The sequence below is a fragment of the Anopheles gambiae genome, chromosome 3, assembly GCF_943734735.2.
Source record: "Anopheles gambiae chromosome 3, idAnoGambNW_F1_1, whole genome shotgun sequence".
Lineage (NCBI taxonomy): Eukaryota > Metazoa > Arthropoda > Insecta > Diptera > Culicidae > Anopheles > Anopheles gambiae.
Genome location: NC_064602.1, coordinates 48,220,219 through 48,236,838, shown reverse-complemented (window position 1 = coordinate 48,236,838; position 16,620 = coordinate 48,220,219). Strand labels below are relative to the sequence as shown.

Here is a 16,620-nt window from a genome sequence, read left to right as displayed (position 1 = left end):
ACGAAATTGCTTTAAACCGGAACGATTAATTTAACCTGATTCTGGGCATATTTTTTCTCCGCAGCAGAGGTACAGGCAACACCGCTAAAACAACGGTGCAGTAGAGGATGTACGAAAATTGTGCGACTAGATCCATCTTCTAAGCGCCCAGAATTGCCAAATTCCCGAAAGCCGACTAAATTGATGTGAGCCATATTTTAAATTTTCCAATTACTTTCACTCTGGTTGCTGTCGCGCTTGGGTCTTGCTGATATGATTCTGTTATCGGATGGGAAAGATAAGCTTGTTTGCTTCCATTGTATTGTATCTTAAGCAGAACAAGGCAATTAATTGTCATAGTAGTATGGAATGGTTTGAGGCTGTCTGCATTCTATCTGAAACTCTTGTCGTGGTTATGTTTCGTGTATGTCGTTCTGAATTATTTGTTCATTGTAATGTAGTAGAGAGTACTTAGAGGTATAGATAATTTGAAAGAAATATGAACCGAGACGATATGTTTTGATTTTTCATACGCGTAAACTAACTGTAAAACTGACAATTTGCGTTGATTCTTTATTGAATTTGCATTGCATGGGTAACGGATAATCGCAGTCATCCACGCAGAGATGTACAACACATTTTTCCATAACCTATCACTAACGAAAGCTGTTTTCCTGTTATCCAAATGTTATTATATTAGTTATGACTTCTAAAAACAGTCATATCCTAGGCACGAATTTAAGGATTTCATCTTTGTGTATTTTTTTAATGTTTCTCTAGTGAATAATTATAATACAATAATCAACAACAAGGGTAACAGTCTAAATGGTAAATGCTGTCCATTCAAACAACAAATCATCTACTCATCACTAATTCCACTGGTCGAATGTATAATAGAATGTTTGAAGGAACACAACGGGCACACAGTGGTTAGCTAAATGAGGGAAACAAATGTATGCCAGCAAGGTATATACACCCTCTATCATTGTATATTCTTCGCTCAACAATTGCGATAATTTTTTATACAACTCCCGACGTTTGTTATGTTTTTGTTGATTCTTGTTGGGGGAATTATGATGCTCGTGAAGGATATCGCAATAGCGCCATGCTTTTTCGACTTAAAGTATGAAAATGATTCCAGCAGGCAGATGATGTTTCAGAAATGGATTCTCTTTTTCTTTGTTTTTTGATGTTTGCCTGCACACACTATGTTTGCTTTTAGAAACGCTGTATTGTTTGACCCTGAGAGTCTCTAGAATGGAAGATACTTGAGGTGCGCTTGTGTCATGCGTATGCTTTTCTCTATTGTGTAAATTCTGCTCAGTGTCAGAAGCGCTAGTTCCAATGATCACTCGCAACGCAAAATTTGAGTAAGAAAGTAACAAAAAGAATGAATGAGCAAAAGCGAATAATGTTGTGCACTGCATGTGTTGTGCAGAGGAATCAACACAAAACAATAGATCGTTTAAACTTACGGTATACGTCACACGCTGTATCCAAATTTGTATATTTGCGTAAGAATGTAAAAGAAGAGAAGCACGTTTTTCTGAAGGGACCATTTGAATGAAAAGGTGGTGACTTTTTTGTAATACACGCAAGTGGGATGAAGCCCCTGTGCTTGTCGTGTGTGCTTTCTCTGTGTGTATGTTTCTTTTGCGTGTAAAGCATGTGTCCGAAAAGCAGCAAACGAGCCATGTGTAAACGATGAATGGAACGTAGAAGAATGATGAAGGCATTCCAACGACATGCCTCAGAATGGAATTCCTGATGTGAAATCCTTCACACGGATCCTCTCGCATCAGCTTCGAAGGTTCATGGTGCGACTCGACTGGTGGATGGTTGTTGAAGCGCGAGAGTTGGTCCTGTCAAGTTTTTCCTCCCATAAAGTACTCGTTTTTCATGGTTGGCTCAGCCTTCTTTGGAAAACCATTGTTGCTCGTGCTGTTGCTGGTGTTTTCGCTTCGTTGTCCTTTTTCTCCAACTAGCCATTTTTTCTGGCTTGGTAGATGAGTGGCGCACGTCCCGGTTCCACGATGTCTGCTTATGACGGGTAAATTAGTATCATCTTTCTTCCGCTGTTGAACGACGTTTTGACGACGGGGAAGTTATAACACAAACAAAACTCGGCCAAATGGTAGTGGATCTGCCGTGTGGCAAGAGCACAGAATTGGATTTCATAGTATGTGTCTGTGTTATTTTTTCGTTATTGCTTTGCCCATGCGTTGATGTTCTTGCAGAGCTTTCCACTGGTACTGGAGTGCTTCTCCGTAGTACACTCGCATGCGAATGGTGATGCCATTTTTCATCAATTAATTACAAATTTATCATCATTCATCGACGGCTGGTGTGGGAGACCAGGGATGAGTGCTCTGCAATTTTACCACGAGTGCGCCTGTGTTGTTTGCCGATTTTGTGCGAAATGCCGCCATGGGGACAGCTTGCGTTGAACGAACAGCCAACCGGACAGGCAAATCAAGCAGGGTGTAGGAGCAGAAATATGAATCCTTTCTGCATGATTTGATCCCTGTTCGAGAGCCGGGGAAAAGGTTTGTATTTCTTTCCAATGGAGTTCGTAAGCAGGGCCTGGGGCTGAAGTAAACTGGGCGAGCTGGTGGTGTTGTCGTTGCAGGGTGGTAATCATGATGGTGATGGTGATGATGATGGTGATTATGGCTCTTTCTTCCACACTTTCCTCGTCTGTACCATGATCAGGCTGTTCTGGTGTAGTGATCGAATGGAAGTTGGTTGAATTTAGGCAAGTTCTCGAACAGTGCCGTTGGAGGCTATATCATCCCTGCAAAGAGATAAGGGACGAATTAATCAATAGTTATAATTAATGGGGTGTGTACAGAAGTTCAAGCGCCCTGAGAGCCTCATCAGACCAGTAGAGCATCCAGGTGTGTAGTTGTATGTATGTTTGTGTTGCGTGTATGATGCGTGTGCTCAGGAATATGTAATTTACGGATAATCTGAAGCTGTAATTTCGGTGGATGGTAATGAGTTTTTGGTACGCGCTGCAAGCGCCGTGTTTCATTGATGGTATTTATTTACCCGTAATCTAAACTGTGCTACTTGTATCAGGTCAGACGATGACATTCAGTCCAAGAGGCATGATTTATTTGCGCGATATGATATTACTTCGGGCTAAATAAAGTAGTATTGGCAAAACTTTGATGTCTTATTAAATTATTGAACAGATATGAGTGGTCTATATTATTGCTACTTGGTGTTGTAAAATTACACATGTTTTGGACTTCGTAGGGGTTTCTTTTCTTATCAGATAAATGTAACTAATCGCAAAATTTTTCTTCTTATATGCAGCAGTTCAATTGTAAAATGTTGCACCATAACTATAGCAAGCATCGTAAGCATATGAATATGCAGAAAACTTGGAATGTCATGCGGAATGTGTAATGTCATGCGGAATGTGACAAATTGTATTGACTGTTGGAACTTGGATCAGATGTACGTTATTGAGGTGAACTGTGTGGTAATTGTTGTACATGTTTGAATTCTCGCGCATGACATCGTTTTACGCAGAAGAAAACAAATTGAACTTTTTTTTATCCTCATCTGATGGTAATGTTTTGTTATTAAAAATATCTTGTTGATAAACTATGATATGATGATAACTATCATAAACTTAATATTTGCTGAAATTGAGCTGGAATTGAAACAACACGATAAATAAAAATAACAAATATGTTTTGCGGTGCTTTTATCTTTCTTACAACCGATTACATAATGCCATCGCTAACTAGCCTTATTATATTGAAAGGATTCCATTGTATCATTAGAATTCATCTATTGGTACAATATTCATCTATTGGTTTGAAGCATTCCACCAGATTGAACTGTTCCATTATATGATTCTCAAACCTGTGCCTGTTGCCTTCTCATATTAAAAAAGGTTAGTCCTAATAAAATCATTGCAAATTTACATCTAATGTCTCATTTGTCAATACAAATCACCCACTCAACCACTACAGCTAGCTGAGAGGTGCGCAATCACACGCGATAAGAATTTTCTTTCGATATGCTAGCTGGTATTATTCTGACCGGTTCTATCGACTATTTTCTTCCAGTGTATGTTTTCGCTATTAGACGAACATATTTGATTTCCTTTAAACGCCGCGAGCGCCACCTAGTGTGAGTATAGAACACTGTTTCCATACATCCTCTGGTGAAAAAAGCAACGGGTAAAGCTTTATCATAAGTACTAAAATAGAGCTTTGAAGGCAAAGCTCAGTAGTGCTTTTTAACGATATTGCTGCTTTCTTTATAGCATGCTAAATTGCAATACCATAAAATTTGCCTTCGTCATCCTTTATTAAGTAACTGTCGAACAGAAATCGCAGTTACCTTAAAATAAATGCCAGCATTTCGTCAGCTCGCGTGAGTTACGAGTTATGAAACAGTCGTGAGGACTCGTAAAGGCAAAGTCCTGGCATGAAAGCTGCTTCATATACCAATTTTTTGTTTTCATGACGGTATTTACAAGTATGTCACTATGTGAGCAATTATAACAGGTTTTCATTTATAGTTTGCTATAGGTTTCAAATTTTAGATTTTCTTTTTGAAAAGCCAACTAAACTAGTATGCGTAAAAATGGAATGAAAAAAAATTAGATGGAACAGATGAGCAAGTATGAAGGAGGGTATTGAACTTGCAAAAGATACAGATATACAAATATATAGGGACCAAAAGCATGAGTCCACAACGAGGGATATTCGAGCAGTTGATGAGTTGGTGAGCAGAATCAAAAGCCAGGGTTTCTTTCCTTCAAAAGAGCCGGATCAAAAGCGATGGAGGGGCTCACGTGAAATGTCAATTTGTTTGGTTTTAATTTACTTCTATCATCATAATGTAGGTGTGATTGATCTCCTGTCTGAATTGATATATGTGTAAGGTAACTGCGCTGCAAAGATTTATTCCAGGGGTGTTTAATCTTTTCAGTTCGAGGGCAGCATTATGTAAAAAATAAGAATGTTGAAAGCCATTTTGACGGTAAATGCAAAATTGTGTTTTAAAAAAGAAAATTCTTGTTAAATACATTAAATTTGTACACCTTTCTATTATTAAATCGAGATTTTCATCTTTTAAATGTAATAAACTTTTTTATTTTAAATCTTACAAAGTCATTGTAAGCTGTTTGTAATTCGCTGTCAGACCGTTCCCTCATGCCAAGGCTGGTTATTCGACTATGTGGCATAAATAAGTTTGCAATTTGTAATGTAATTAATTAGAAAGCATGATCACGTTGATTGCATGTTGCATGAAGCAAAAGAAGGCTTGTAAAATAAATATCATGGGCGTTAGGTATATAGGAAAAGCAACAATGTAAAATGAAAAAAAAACACATAACAAGGGTTGTATTATGATTGTACGAAACACACGAGGGTTCTTGTCCGTGCTAACAACCGAAGCTTAAGGTCTACTAAGTGGACGGTTGTAGGTGAATGTAAATGTTCGAATTTAAACATGAGGCCGCAAATCCAGAAAGCGCGTTGGCGGTGGTCTTGGAAAACGCGTATAACAGTAGAACAGTTCAGCAGGGATAACCAAAATCAGCATTTCTGTGTTACCGCGGTAGCGAATGACATTTCATTGCTAAGACTAGGTGCGAGGCCACGGGCGTGACAAAATGTTGTCAGTTTTTTCAAAACGTTACCTGCAGCATAAAATATCAAATAAAAATCTTAAAAATGCAGCAATTGGTATACAGAAAATTTAAATGAGGAAGGAGTTAGTGTCAAACCCATTATTGCGAGGTAAATTTGTAAAAAACATAATTCAATTGACTACTACGGTTCGAATTCAAATACTACTATTACTACTACTACTGTAACCTAGAGTAGCCAGAAAATATAGTTGACAAAAGTTGACAAAACGGGACAAAATTTGACGTTTGCGAAAAATCATTAAAAACATTTATCTGGCGCAGTTGTGATCCATTGTTATTGTAATATTGCTAAAATGCATGGTTCTAATTTATTTATGTATCTATTTAGTAGTCTATTAACAAAATATCGATCGTTATTCAGTGGCTTCCTTTTTTTTGTCGTTAATGTTATGTCAATGTGTGTTATGATGCGGCCACGAGAAAAGCTCTTTTTTGCAGTCGACAAGAAGTTGTGACAAAATGTTCAATATTTTGTTACTCCCGTGGCTTTGCGCCAACTGGTTTGACATCTGAGTTATACACGTTAAATGTAGTCACGGTGAATGCGCTTCGTGTATGTGCGGCCTGACACATTACGTCAATATGTGATATATTATAACAAAAAAAGTAAATGTTTCACATTCACTGTTACTCATTCACTGAATGTATCTTAAGTTCCTTAATTTCCATCTAAATGTTTTCCATAATTAAAGTGATCTGTTTTGTTTTGATTTTGTTTTCAGATGACGCTTGCAATTGAAGATATGTCATTAGTTGAGACAATGTCAGGTAAGCAATAATCAACAAATATAACTTTTATATTATAAAAACTATACATTTAATAACGATACAACTTGATAATTCGCGATACAGTACATATGACAGCATCAACGCAAAGGGGTAAAACACTTTGTTTCGACCGTAACCATCTCGTGTTCATGTTTCTTGTAGGCATTTTGGCCACGAGAGAAAGATAAATGTTTTCGGAGAGTCATTTTTTATCTTTTTCAAATCAGTGCAACAGAGATACCTTGGTCGTCGAATTTGTCCAGGTAAAGGCAAGATGGATAATGAGGATTTCAAGGGTATTGTGGATGAGTGAATGATATTGCTTGTATTCTCTAGAGGGGAAAAGAAAAAAAAGAAAAAAGAACAGCAGTTCCATACGTTTACCATCAAGGTGGTGATCAGCATCCGACCGAGCGTCTTTCTAATAAAGGAAGTGTTTGTTGGCGAAACAAATTTATCTTCCTTTCGATCCTTTCTAGAACATGGTTCTGTCAAATCTGGCTGGATTCAGCCATTCCTCGCTCTCTTACTCACATTCCTGCAACGCTGGCAAATTTATGTCTTCGATCCATGAAGCACTTGGATTAGTGCAAGGATTAATCATAGATTAGTCAAGTGCTCGGGACCATCTGTGGCTTTTTTATTGTTATCGTGCTGAAGATGTTTGTCGTCGCAGTTGAAGGCGGTTGAGAAAGTAGTGGGTCTCGCTGCTTGGATGTTATAAAGCAAACGCGTGAAATTTTATATAGCTTCCCTCTAAAAATACGCCAACTCGAATTTCATATTTTGTTTAAATAAAAAATATCATCGTTTTACTATCTTCATCTCACATCATTGCTAAAATGAATAACTAATGAAGCAGAATTTTAAGTAGTTTAAGTAACATGTTGTAATAATGAAACTTGCGTTGAAACTTTTCCTGCAACAAAAACTAGTTATCATATGTTAGATGAACCGATTATTGCATCAATTTATGTCACGTTTGTTATTGTGGAACATTTTCATCTCCATTTAGCGCAATAAAATGTGTAGTCATGTTTTGCATGGTAATTTACAGAGCATTAAAAATGCAGAGATATTGTACACCGATTGGAAAACAAACATTCGACCAAACCATCCGCATAACTAGAACAATAATCCCTAATTTATTAAAACATCACCATGAGGAAATGGAAAGCTACAACGGCCTAGCACACAATTCGAGGCACACGCACCACGCGTGCATTACTCCGCCTGCATGCATCATTTTCAGCGCCAGAACACACCGTTCTACAAAATTTGATGGTCCGACTTGACACATCTATTAGCTCACGAAGGTGGTACAGGCGGATCAATTCTGCTGAATACTAGACTACCACGTGAGTTTGTGTGTATGTATGTAAAGGGCTTAACCCAATTCGTGCTGCAATATATCCAAAATTTATTAATTTGCTGGTTATGCCTTATTGCGGTTATGCCGAATAGTACCGCCGCTACTAGCTGTTTGCCTACGGGTAGTGTAGGCAATGTTGTCGAAATTTGTTCGTTGGGGTTTGCAGCCTGCATGTATGCAGCTATATTTGTCGATATACCTAGAATCCGTTCCGCTACCATTTTGTTGTTACGTGTACGTGAGGGCATGGCTAAAATGCATGCATGGAAAGTTGTTGCAATAGGCAGGCTAGCCGTGGTTCATAGGTATCGGCTTTGTTATAATGGGTATCATTTGTATTCTAATCGCCTTTGTACGAGGTAATGTGAAATAGTAGTAGTAGTCGTAGTAGTAGTAGTAGTGAAAGGCATTTCCTCTGCAACAAATATAACAAAGGATTGTGAGTTGTAGAGAGCAAAATTTGCACCTGAGTTTGTGTATCCGTAGCGGTCATGAAACGCTCATGTTCTATTAGGGTTATCTTCTTTCTACCCAATTCCCTAATAAGTTTCACACTGGCTGGAAATCTCAACTCCACCGAAACCCAGCCACGTTTACAGTCGGTTCGATATGATAGGATCTTGATGTTATCTTTTTCCTCATCTGTTGGTGAACCGGTGTGTAGTGTAGTAGGGCGTGTTAAGCACACGCAAAAACATTGTTCGGCGTACCCTTGGGGTTGTGGTGGTACATTTATTATTTGTTTAATGTGCAATGAGGATTAGATTAATTTGAGCCCATTTATCATGCAGAGGGAGATTGTTTGTTTTTTTCGGAAGCAATCACCACACGCCAAAACGACGCGTATGGCTGTGATGCGAGATGCTCAAATTGCTCCCTGTGGGATATTTTTTCTCCATAAAATCGTTTGGGTAGCACAGACGTTGCGAGCGGTAAAGGTAGTAGAGATGAATTATAGAGTCAGTGTGGTGTTATTCTAATGGTCGTATCATCTGTTAATATCAATTACAGCTCAATGGAGAGAAGATCATTAAATGGCGCGTGTTATACATTGTGTCGAAGAAGATGAAAAGAGCATTACTCGTTATTATATAACGGTTATTGCTCTTAGTAACGGTTATTGCTCTTAGTAAAAAAAAAAACAAAAACAAAAACAAGAACTAATGTCAGAACTTCAAATCGATTCATATAAAAACAAAAAAGAAATCCCGGTGTGTATAGCTGCATGTGGCGAATTCGGCTTGAAATGCAAAAGAGTGAAGGATGAATAGCTCATGAAGTCAAGTTGTGAAAATCAATTTCCCACCATGCGTTACAAATTGATAATTGAATTGAATTGCTAACGGCACCGCAATGTTGGTGCAACTTGTGTTGGTGCTGTGGAGGGAGAAGCGACAAAAAAAAACCAGGACGCTACGTTCGCTCCCGTGGTTGGTGGACCACAGTGGCGGTATTACGCTACTCCACGCTTAACATGTCAGTAGGTGATTGTGACACTGTCCCCGAAAGTGCGGCGGGTTTTTACGATTATTTATATTTTATGAATGCCCTTACTCAACGATCCCCTCGGCGTGTTCCTGATGCATCAAATTCAAACAGAATAGATCCCTGGCCGATTGTTGGTATCGAAATTGTTGGCGAACGGCAAACGGATCGGGCCGGAGGGAATCGAAAACATTTTCGGAAGCGGTTGGAAAAAAGACAATCAAAATAAGTAAAAATAATGGCCGCGAAGGTGATGGACTGGTGAAAAGCCAGCAGCCAAACATCGAACTGGGTAAATGGCAAAAGTTGGACAACGGACCATTGCACACGGGAGCCTCTGCTTGCCAGTGTTTGGAGAGCGGTGGCACGAAACAGTAGCCTGAACGGCTTGCTGTGTGATCCTTGGTAAAACTTTACCATTTGCCGCGGCGAATATGCTCGCCCGTCCCATCAGGGCAGATTTTAGTCTGGATTTTTACCTTCTCCGTTTTCCGCAAACCCCGCCTCTATTAGAATGGATCATCACACCAGGCTTGGATACATTTGTGCTGGTCGAATTCGCACGAGACGCGACAGAAACATAAGCAACGTGATCCGGGGTTTTCCAGTGGAAATTGCTGCATTAATTATGATATGGCATCGTAAAATTTTTGGACTATAAAATTTTGCGGCTTCAATGGCTACCACCACCAACCTGGAACGATGGCACGCTCGTCCGCTGGGTGTTTTTCACCTTCGCCAATTGCAGTCTTACCTGATATTATGAAGCCAGCTATCGCTAGGTGGCATAGAAACAACGTTCCTCGGAACGAAGGCCACAATCCTGCTGTTTGCTGCTAGCAGCAAGGATGGTTGTGGTTGTGTTTTCCCCGTGGCGAGTGCACACACTGAAGGCTATGCAGAAATAATAGAATCCAATGTTGCGGGGGTGACCGAGTACGGTGGTACACAAGATGATTAACTGCGGTCGTAAAACTGTTCCAAAAAGTATCTATAAAAAGGGATTAAAGCAACGGGAATGATACAGAGCATCCTATATTGTTGTGATGCAGTGGCGGTTGGGTAAGAAGATTGTAGCACTTTAAATCTATTGTGTGTGTGGTGTCGTTTAGGTTTTTCGAAACCAGACGAATTCTAATCTGCAGGACTTTGGGTCGTTTTAGAGTTATGAGACTGCAGTAGTGTCATCACAACCGGTAGAAAAAGGACGTTACAAACCTAATGTGCTTTTGAAGGATATCGAAAATGCATGGATACATTGAATTGCATTGTAGAATAGCATAAATGAGCACGGTTGGCTGAAACTTTAGTGAACGAGTTCGGATGGAATTGAATAGGTCCATGGGCTATTTTTAGTGAATATGTATGTTGTAACATAGGCAATACTAATGATGTGAGAGTAAATGCAGTTAATTGCACAACGTAATAACGCATATCAGCTTTATTAGCTTGAGAACATATATGATGTTTGTAGTAACGTTATAAATGTCGTAAAAGAATGTATTCAAAACAAATCTCTACGTTTCAATTCTGGTGTTCTTTTGAAATGGAATAAAAGTGGTTGATTATTGCTAACAATTTTTAAAGAAAACACTCTATTCGATCTGAATGTTTTCAAGTTATTGACAGAAAAGCAATATTTATTTATTATTCTCTTATTGGTACTTCAGATTGCTACCGCTATGACTAATGTTATACGGCAGATAATATTTATCTTTTGTCTTCATTACAAATCGCATATCTTCACTCCTAGCTTTTCACATAAACATATACACTTAAGTGTAATACGTGTAAAATGTAAACAAAGATTCCATTGATACATATGAAACTACTTACTTATTAATTTAAACGTAATATCATTTTCGAAGTACATGAACATATATTTTAGTATCAAATTTGAAAAAGGTATTTTTATCATTATGTAGCATATCTACAATACAGAACTTATTATAATACACACTATCAGCTATAGACACATTGTAACACACTTCGGAAAGCCAAATCACACTATTGCAACACATTCTTTATAATTAGCATACATTATACATTAGCAAATCAATCCACACCATAGCAACATACCCAGACCATACCGTCCAAAGAAAGAAACCATTGAGATTCATGTATCGAAAACAACCGAAACGCGTAGCATAAGCAGTTCAAGCGTTACTGCAGCAAAGTAGACAAACATAGAACGCATAGCAACGTATTGCTAAAAGCACTAAAAGCGCAGCATAGGCATATAAGACAAACACCTCACTCCGATACAATATATAAATTTCACCTCATATCAATAACCTTTAATTGGGACACAAACACATTCCATAACATCTTTTGAGTATAAATAAAACCAACTCCGACCGTGACAGGTCAGATTCGTTTGGACTGTCAAGATAGGGCGTTACGCTGCCTAAAAACTTCGCCTTCCAACTTATTTCAAGAGTTTAGTTATGTCCCCCTACCCATTAGAAGCCTTACTAAACTCCAACGGTTCCAGCAAAGGGGTTTCCCTACGGATTTCCAAGATCGCCTGGACGATTTAGTGTCGAAAAGTCCGCTTCGAACAAAGTGTTATTCTACCTCGATACATGTCAGCGAAACACTGACTTACCGCGACGGTACACGATGTACAGTTGTACGATCATCACATTACATGGCGACTCATTACATGGCGACCGTATCCAAAATCAAAGTTAATACATGGCGACCGTAGCTAAAATCGAACATATTACAATTTAAATGTGTTCGGCATTCATTACATTAAATCATGAATTGCTTTGTTGGGTGGTAAGGTGCCGTCTTGCTGTTAAACCGTATTTAAAACTATATTTGTTATATTAGATGAACGTTTTCTGCGGTGTGTTAACAACCTAATTTTGAAGGTTATATTAACTAAGTAACAAAGCAAATATCCGTTGGTGCAAGCCAAAAGTAACGCGCTTTTTGACATTTGTTTTTTTATCGTGCACATTAATTTATTACATAGTTTGACTTGATGTGTGCTGAAATCGGTTGTGAATACTAACAGTGAAGCCACATAGGCATTTTTTTCTAGTTGCTTACTAACATAACAGCATTCACACATATGCAACGAACAATGTTTAGCAATATTGTAGGCTTATGCGGGTGTGAAACGTATGGAGATGATGGTGGCCTTGCGTGCGAATTTGCCATAGGGTTGTTCTCATTTCATGATGTTTTGTTGTATAAATATGATGTAACGATTATATTTATAACGTGTTTATGGATTTGCATTGTGTTCCAAGTAGCTGGAATAACATGTGCGTACATTATGTTGCTTGAGAATAAAAAGTATTTTAAAAAGACAGCAACGCACAAATGTTTTGTATGATCCAACATTTGACAGCAGCAGCTGCGTTGATGTGAAAATTTATGTTTCAATTCTATGTCATAACTCGTCCATAGGGGGACTGCTGATTCGTGTTTGGTATGCGAATTCAACGACAAACACATTCAATCAAATAATTCTCCGGCCGTATCGGATGCTGCGCACGGTGCCTGGCAGGGCCAATGAATTTCCAATCGAAATCAATAGGAAAAACAGATTCTGACGCAAAATGCTTCCGGCCAGAAAATGGCTCACGCGGAGGAGGATGTGGACATGAGATGGAATGGAAAGAATGGCCCTCCAGAGAATGTCCCTTTTTGCGATATTATTATTGATATTTGAAGGTTCTTGCTTTGTGCACAATAACGACAAAGGGCTCGTCAGTCGACACAGTTTCTGATTCTGTAGTATATGTGTTTGTTGGCGAATAAGAAAGGGACGCTTTGGTCGTGCATGAAACACGCAACAAATATTTGTATAATTTCCGCTTTTTGTCAACGCCGTAAACGTTCGGCTGGGAGAAGCATAATATGTTTTCCTTTGCTTCATAACCGGAAACCACCGATCGTCGATCAATCGAAGGATCTGTGTGATCACGACATATTGTATTATTGTTATTTTTCTGGTTTCGGGTTATGGTTCCGTGCCGGATTCTTATGCGGAAATGGTGAATGATGATGTTTGGCTATGTAAGTATGCATCTGTGTGATTTATTTGTCCGAGTTTGGTGTGGAACAAGAAACGGGAACGAGTTGTACAGATGTAGAAAAATGAATAAAACAAGAACGTTTGGAGGGCGAAAGTCGTAAAACTGTACAGAGATACGGACTAACACATTCAAAAGAATATAAAAGTATGCTTAAAAAATGTATCCATATCCTTTACGACGAAGGAAACATTTGTGTGCCTTCGCTGGCGACCAAAAGCTCCAGTTGATCCCAGTTGCTTGCGATGTGTTTTCTTTCACTGCCAAGCAAAGAAAGCAATCGAATAAGCCAAACGAAAACACGATACATGAAGCATCGTCGGTACATGCGGTGCGGGTCGCGAGCATGCTCTAATGGAGCAACGATGGAATAGATAAACATGTTTTGCATAAAACTCATGAAAATGAGGATGCACGAAGGAACGATCTTTTGAGTGTCGTATGTCTGTTTGAATTATGATGCTTTCGCCGCATTTTCTACAGCACCACACAAAAATGTTCTTTACTTTGCAATAGAGCGTTTTTTGGCAGGATGGTTGAATTAAGGCTAGTGGATAGGGTTCTAGTGCGTGGTTGCATTTTGTGTAGTATCTCGACGTAAGAATTCACAATCTGATTATCGTACATATGTACAAGACTAAAAAAAATCCCGATGCAGTTTTAAATAGCGTTACCAGTATGTTAACTCTGCTGCAAATACGATATTGTTGGTGTTTCCATTTGTCAAAACGATCACATGTGTAGAAAACCAGTACCAGTGTCAAGAAAAAGCTAAACAAACGATCAAATCTGCAGGATGGATGAGCATATGTGATTTGAATGTGGGAAATCTTTTTACGCTGCTGTGTGCCCCTCAGCCGCACTTGTTCCCCCGGCTGCAATATTTTTGGACTGGGTAGAATTGGCAGTGGCGGAGCTGGTGTGTCGTGTCATAAAGATGTTTTCCACCTCATGTAGGCGTTGTTCGCTGCGGTACGTTCGCCGTTTTGTTGACGTACCTCAGAGCATAATGTAACCATTTTGTGTGGATCTAGCATGCAAACATTTCACGAAATTGGATTAAAACAGATACGCAAACAACAAATAAAATATGTAAATTCATCTCTCCTCCCACTGGTGCTTGAGCTCGGAAATGTGCTTCGTGGTGTAGGAGGATTTTCGAGGCTTTGCAGAATTTACCAAGACGAATGGTTTTACTCGATGGGTACCCATTTGTCGCATACATTCTGAGCAAAAGGGAATGCCTTTGGAAGTGTTTTTGATTTTGATACTGGAAAGGCTTTGAATCACCACCACCCGTACGAAAGAGTGACTTTTGACAAGGTTACCAAAGGTTTTGCTTGTTATGCTTTTTAATTGAGCGAGTAATCTTTTTGGGGGAAGGTACATTGAACGCTGATATAAAACCAATTTTATTCATATAACTATTAGTAGTATCCCGTGTGATTTATAATGATAGATACTATTTATAAATATTGTGTATATTTGTGTGTATTTTACATGTGTACTTTTTTCTTCTTCTGGAAACATGTAATGTAAATTGTTTTTGAAATATCGTGTTTAATTTATTTACTGTAGATTATTTCCATAGTAAATGCAATATGTAATGAATATAAGTGAAACGTGAGACGAAAAAAAGGATAAAAGTTTATGCGTTAAGGCTGCACGTGCACTATGACCCAAGAAGGTGTATTTCACCATAGGAATAATAGGAACACATTTTCTCCATCGTTAGGTAAGCAAAGGTATGGTTTTTCGTTCATGACTATCGGACTGGTCGCTTAATTACTGTAGCATGTACAGTCATCTTTCTTCTCCCTCCCCCCATCATCCCCTTGTATAATAGCAATCACTTTCTATGCTTCGTTAGCATCATTTGAATCGTCTTGGAAGCGAGTCGTGTTTGACCGGGCATAGCGCAAGTGCAGAAATGCAATGTGAAATAGCATGGCACGAAGCGAACCGGCAGTTATTCATGCAACGATGATTTTTGCTTCGCAAGTTCCTTGGGGCGGGCAACTACAAAACTGGTATGCCGGGTGTGCATACGTTCTATTACGCGCAACCATGGGGAAAGCAATGTAGCGGATGTAAGAAGAGCGGTCTAAAGGAATGGTACAAAAACTGTGAGGACACGCTTTGGTAGAGTGGAATAAATTGTGCGCTTTGCATGGGAGTTTGCAATGCGACGCGTTCACTAACGAACGAGCGATTATAATAAGTTTCATGGGGACATATTTTGTATGGATAAGAAACGAGCAGGTTAAAAAAGAATAGAGAAAAAAAACAACAACTGAGGGGAGAAAAAATTAAATCGCCTGAAAACACCCTGCACAACTTAGAGAAATGTGTAATTTATGAATATACACATAACATTTCATTTTATAACCATTTGCACTACACGTTGGAATGTCTTTTTTTTAGTTCTTTATTTGCAATGAGCGGCACAGGAAAAAAGCCAGTTGAGAAACTACATTCCCTATCTTCGAGGGTTATCTATAATTATTTGTTATGCTGAGCTTGATGTATCACGAGAAAATATGGTAGTTTGGCACAGATTTGGAAAGGTTCAGTTTATCAAGCTTACTTACTTTATCTAATATTTTTTGGACCCTCTCAAAGTGATAAAGGTAGCCATAAATTTTATCTGAAACAGGAAAAGAAGATTTGGTTAGTTTTCTAATTGTTTCACTGTAATGCTTGAAGTAGCATTAACACAATAGAGCGCAACGATGTGTTTACATTCATAATTAAAAAAACGGGACTAAAACATAAGATGAATCATTCATATGGATTTCTTCAAAAGAAACAGAAGTTTAGATTTTGTCGGATTTTCCTATTAAAGGACCTTGGAGATTTTCTGGAGGTTATTTGCTTTAGTTTGTGCTTAGAACGCACAGCTGGTTTCTATGCCAATGAAATCATAATATTGGTTTAGAATCACATTGATATGCTCAGGAACGAAAACAGGCAGGTGGATATGCTATGTTACATCAATATTATTTTATCTATCAAGTGTTATTATTGTTTCCCAATCGAACATGGTGAATTACAAAAGCTTGTGTCACGAAGTATTTTAAATGCAGTTAATGTACTAGACATTCTTCTTCTATTTGGCGTAACGTCCTACGTGGACATGCCGACCTGTACAGACTTTCGAGACTTAATTCATTACCACGCAGCCGGATAGTCAATCTTTGCTATGGGGGAACGGTCCGTTTGGGGCTTGATCCCATGACGTGCTCGTTACTATGTCGTTCGAGTTAACGACTGTACCACGG

At 38.7% G+C, this 16,620-nt stretch overlaps 1 protein-coding gene and 1 long non-coding RNA gene across 23 annotated transcripts in view; one reads left to right on the top strand and one right to left on the bottom strand.

Moving 5' to 3' along the window:
- The window catches only part of LOC1279520 (tyrosine-protein phosphatase Lar), a 234,157-nt gene that overhangs the window by 55,401 nt on the left and 162,136 nt on the right, over nt 1-16,620 (top strand). For 20 of the 22 annotated variants that reach the window (XM_061660324.1, XM_061660321.1, XM_061660322.1 and 17 more), the window contains one exon: nt 6,385-6,430. The exons of the other annotated variants lie outside the window; for them this stretch is intronic. The gene's annotated coding sequence lies outside the window, so the exon portion shown is untranslated. The remainder of the gene's footprint in view (nt 1-6,384; nt 6,431-16,620) is intronic. 22 annotated transcript variants of the gene reach the window in all.
- Nucleotides 1,129-16,620, bottom strand: part of LOC133393793 (uncharacterized) — a 38,165-nt gene continuing 22,673 nt past the window's right edge. Inside the window, exons 2-3 of the long non-coding RNA XR_009766399.1 lie at nt 15,931-15,986; nt 1,129-2,773 (exon numbers count right to left, since the gene is read on the bottom strand). This is a non-coding gene — a long non-coding RNA (uncharacterized LOC133393793). The remainder of the gene's footprint in view (nt 2,774-15,930; nt 15,987-16,620) is intronic.